This window comes from Benincasa hispida, chromosome 1, assembly GCF_009727055.1.
Source record: "Benincasa hispida cultivar B227 chromosome 1, ASM972705v1, whole genome shotgun sequence".
Taxonomy (NCBI): domain Eukaryota; kingdom Viridiplantae; phylum Streptophyta; class Magnoliopsida; order Cucurbitales; family Cucurbitaceae; genus Benincasa; species Benincasa hispida.
The window spans coordinates 60,687,243-60,692,698 of record NC_052349.1 but is presented as its reverse complement, the minus strand read 5'-3'; positions in this window follow the sequence as shown (position 1 = coordinate 60,692,698).

The window sequence follows — 5,456 nt, the reverse complement described above, 5'->3', positions numbered from 1 at the left end:
AATAGGAGAATTTATATATTTAAATATGATTTAAATATATAAAGATGGATATGTGTTAAAATTAATTCAATATTTGATATTAAATTAATTAAGTTTTATTTAATAATTAATTTATGAAATTAATTAAGTTTTCTTTTTTTAAAATCAAAATAGATTTATTAAATCAAATTTTGATTTTTAGATAAAAATTGAAAAAGAAAACAAAAACACATTTAAATGGAAAAATTGAATTTTCCAGTATCCATCACTTAACTAGCTTACACACATTGCATTGTCTTGCCTTTGTCTTCTCCAAGCATGAGCTGCAACCCATGCAGCTCTTCTCTTTGCATGTTGATCTGTAATCTAATGAGAAGATTGAAGTGAAAATCGGGCATGCAATCTACAGAATTTTGAGAGAATTCGGTTTAAAGAATGGTTCTTCAACAAGGTTGCTGCAGTAAGCTATTCTCCTTCATCCCTTGATTCAAGCTTGTTTTGAGTCTCACAACTCAATCTAGAGCACCAAGAGAATAGTGGGGAAGATCTTAAGGTGGTCTACAACAAGATATGGAGAAGATTGCAGCTGGAGATAGAGCTTTGAAGAAGTTCTTCAAGAGGTATATCTTAAAACCCATTTTTTTCTACAGAAGCATGCTTTATATTATGCCAAAATTAGTGAATTTGAATGCTTAGATAATCCTTGTGCTTCCACTGCAATTGATACAATCCTACACTTGGGGCATTTGGCCAAGTGGGCAATCATGCTTCAGTAGTACAACATCGTTTATGTGCCACAAAAGGCAATTAAAGGGCAAGCATTGGCCGACTTCTTGGCAGATCACCTGGTTCCATCAGATTGGAAGTTAAGTGAAGACTTGCCCGACGATGAAGTTTTCTTCACGAAAATCAGGGGGCCTTGGGTCATGTTCTTCGATGCGCGACCTGGAGAAGTGGTACGAGGGCAAGCATCGTCCTCATTTCTCCAGAAAAGCACATGTGCCTCATAGCTTCGCTCTTACTAAATTATGCTCGAACAATGTCACTGAATACCAAGCCTTGATAATCGGCGTCCAAATGGATTTGGAGATTGAAGTATCTTACATAGATATTTTTGATGACTTGAAGTTGACAATCAATTAACTCTTATGCCAGTACGATGTGAAGCATGATGACTTGAAGCCTTACTTCATATATGCCCAACAGTTGATGGAAAAATTCGAAAGCGTGACATTGAAGCATGTCTCGAGGATGAAAAATAAGAAGGTAGACATTTTGGAAAACTTAGCTACTACCTTGATGGTTCTAGACGATGTATCTCTTAGTATATCGCTTTGTCAAAGGTGGGTTATACCTTTGGTCAACACAACGTGTGAAGAAATAAATGTGATATCAGTCTATTTAACCGACGAGGAAGACTGGCGGTAGCCCATTGTAGATTACCTTAAGCATGGAAAGCTTCTGAATGATCCCTGCCATAAAATCGAGATTCGAAGGAGGACTACGCATTTAATTTATTACAAAGGGGTTTTATACTGCTGATCCCTTGAAGGGCTCTTTCTTTGATGCCTTGAAAAAGAGAAATCAATGAAGGCTTTGGAAGAAGCGCATTCAGGCGTATGCAGCGTGCATCAATTTGGACCAAATCTACAGTTCCCATTGAAAAGGATGGATTACTATTGGCCGAGGATGATTTGAGATTTGATGGAATATGCAAAGAAGTGTGAAGCTTGTCAGTATCACACGAACTTCATTCATCAACCACCCTAGCCTCTGCATCCGACTATAGCTTCGTGGCCTTTCGAAGAGTGTGAGCTTGATCTTGTTGGCCTTAGAATATCTAAGTCATCAACAGGGCATTCTTATATCATCGCAACCACTGATAACTGGTAGAAATACAAGTTATTAAAGCTCAAATTATTAAAACAATGGGAGAAAGCGATGGTGAATAGGCAATATTACGATCGAATGCGCCAAACTAAAAGAAAATTTATGATCGCTAACTCACATCGCATAAAAGCAGTTACATGAATGAAACTCATTGCATAGAACACCCCCACTCTTCAATGGCATGTTTTGAGTTTACGATCGAAGGGTACCTCAAAGATGATCACGTGATGACCTTACATAAAGGTGGTGGCCTAATGTAATAAAACATGATGGGACATAAAGCCGATAACGGTCAGATCAGAAATTCAGTTAACGGTCGTTGAAGACCATACCGTTGCAAATACATTGAACGTCCGGTTACTATCAAATGGCGCAACAGGGTATGAAAATTAATGCTGCCCATCCACGCAATCATTAGTGAGAAGAACTTTTTTTCTTGGAAGTCTATAAATATCTAATGCTACCAAACCAGGAGGACTTCCAAGTGAAGAAGAGAGACGAAGCCGAGGGAAGGGAATACTTGAGAAGGAATTAATTTTTGGAGAGGTCGAGAGACTACCGGAAACATCTCGGAGGAGAGACACCAAACCCTTGCAAGAGCAAGAGTTAATAACTTGGGAAAGAATTGAAGTGATAAGAGTGGTGTAAAAAGCCAGAAGAAGCAAGACATTGCTTACCTGGCTTGATACTTCTTACACCATTTATTGTTTTGTACTCAAGCACTTTATTTTCAAGAATGGAAATTTCATTTCAATTTATGTTTAGTCTCTTCGCACAATACACGGGTAGTTAAATTTGTGAATGGGTTGAGAAGTACTTAGCTAGCATGACTTAAGCTATGCACTTTATGCGATCATCTTGTTTTATGTATGCTTCATTCATCATTTGGAGTACTTGAGAGAGTAGTCTAAAAACAGAATCTAGGCTTGAGAGAGTCGGATTAGATCGCATAAACAAGAGTAGAGACTTAGAAATAAGTTCTATCTGTTGCATTCCATACACATCGCATGCGTCCTAGACATAGGAAATGTGTCATCATGCATTGAGAAATGTAGGGTTTAATATTTGTGTATAGCATGATCGTATGACTTGTGCAATATCTTAAGAAATGCTAGCAAAACCTCTTCTCAACCCCCTTTATCGCATATTTGTTACAACACCACCCTTTCGTCGCTGTGCATTTAATTCCATTGCATTAGAAAATCAAAGTTAAATTACCATCTACTTCTTAATCACCATCGCAATAGGATCAGAGAGTGTTTCACATATCTATTTAGTAATTCCTTCGTTCGACCCTAGACTTACCAGGACCCTAAGAAGGCTTATACTTGGGTTTTGTTAGGAAAACTTGCATGATCATCACATCCACACATCCTTTCATCGCATGATAAATCAACGCATTAGCCACTAACTACTTTTCAAGATGGGCTGAGGCTATTGCGTTAATGGAGGCTAAGAAAGAATTGGTGGATTTTATCCACACTCACATCATTTATCTGTACAATATCCCCCATCGAATCATGACAGATAATGGGAGATTGTTCTCTAATAGCTTGATAGACAAGCTGTGTAAGAAATTCGAACTCAAGTAGTACAAGTCGTCCATGTATAATGTTGCTACAAATGGGTTGGCAAAGGAATTCAACAAGACGTTTGCAACCTGTTGAAGAAATTTGTCTCTAAGTCGAAAATAGATTGGCAAGAAAAGATCGGTGAAGCATTGTGGGCTTATCGCACCACTCATTGTACTCCTACTGAAGTCACTCCATACTTTCTCGTTTATGGGGTAGAGGTTGTCCTTCCTTTTGAAAGAGAAATTACACCGCTAAAAATGGCGGTACAAGAAGGATTGACTACAGAAGATAATGCCAAGCTACGTCTCCAAGAATTGGACGCACTGGACGAAAAACGACTAGAAGCTCAACAAGCATTGGAGTGTTACCAAGCACAAATGTCTAAAGCTTTTGATAAACACGTAAAAACTCGATCTTTTCAAGTCGGTGATCTAGTGCTCGTTGTAAGAAGACCTATTATCACGAAAAGACATACGGAAAATAAGTTCACACCTAAATATGATGGGCCCTACATCGTCAAAGAAGTCTATACAAATGGAGCATACAAGATTGTTGATCAAGACAGACTAAGAATTGGCTCAATCAATGGCAAGTTTCTCAAAAAGTTTTATGCTTAAAAAATACAAAAAAGAAAAGAAAAAAAAAGAAAAAAACTTCTCTTCGAACTATGTTATGACTTGATCCGTGTCCTTATAAAGGGTATGTAGGCAGCTTAAAGAAATTTAAGTTCAATCATGTGATTGAAAAGTATATATATACATTAGTCCAGTCGCATAAGAAAAAAAAAAAGAAAAGAAAAGGAGTAGAAATTTAAAGAAGGCTTCAAAGCGATGGACAGCGTCATAAAGAAAAGAAGAGGGAACAAAAAAGCGGCTTCCATATAAGAGTTTTTGGCACTACAATAGACAAATCTAGTAACTAAAAGAGAATTACAAAAAATTCTTAGGCCACTAACTATTGGTATATACTTTAGTTTCTATTTTATTCACATTGGTAATACATGGTTTTAATAGAAAACATTTTTTAAGAAATAATGTTTTATGAGTAATGATTTCAAGTTAAGTTAATTAAATATATGTACAATTTGGGGTCATTACAGTGGGTTAATAAGATCATTATTGTATTTAAAAAAGAGGTTTGATAAAAATGGTTGATTTGAAAAAATTTAGAGATTTGAGGCGAATTTTTTCTCATTTTCCTTTTCGTGAATGCATATCTAAGAGATATGCATTCAGTTTCACAATGTTTGAATCAAAATTGAGATGCAAAACGAGACACAACGAGAACACGGATATTGAGAAATTATAATATAAATAATATAAAAATAAATATAATATAATAATATAAAATAAATATAATATTATATCAAAATAACAAAGATTGGAAAATATAAAATTATGGAGTTCACCACTTTGATTTTTCTCATCAAAATGTGTATATCTACAATATCCATATTAAGCCACTATTTATAGGCAATGGACAATTAGGATGTGGCATTTCATGGACACTACGGTTGCTTTGGCATTGGACACATGGGGTAATTGGAGATTTATTAGTAAAAGATTTATTTAACATTTCTTCAATAAAGGTATTGAATCTATTAATTACATTGATAAAGTCTAAATCCAATAAACTAAGATCCATGGCTATTACATAAATACTTGAACTTTATATAGAGACATAAAGATGGATCAAGTTCGAGTAAATAGCCAAAATGGTCTATAGTACATGATTGAGGTTGGGTACCTTATTCTGGTAACACTATTGGATGCAGCCTACTTTGTAGCTATTACAAGTTGTTGTAAATATACTACAAACGAAGTGATCCAGATTCATTCATGTAATGACATGAGGAGTGGGGGTGTTCTATGCAATGAGTTTGCATAAGATCGGACCAAGAAATAAGTCACGCTTACTTTACAACGCTGTTTATTGTTTAAGACTGACTATTTCGCTTAGATGATCTAGGTAACTCGATCTTAATCCTGAGCTAAATATGAACTCCTGTTTATT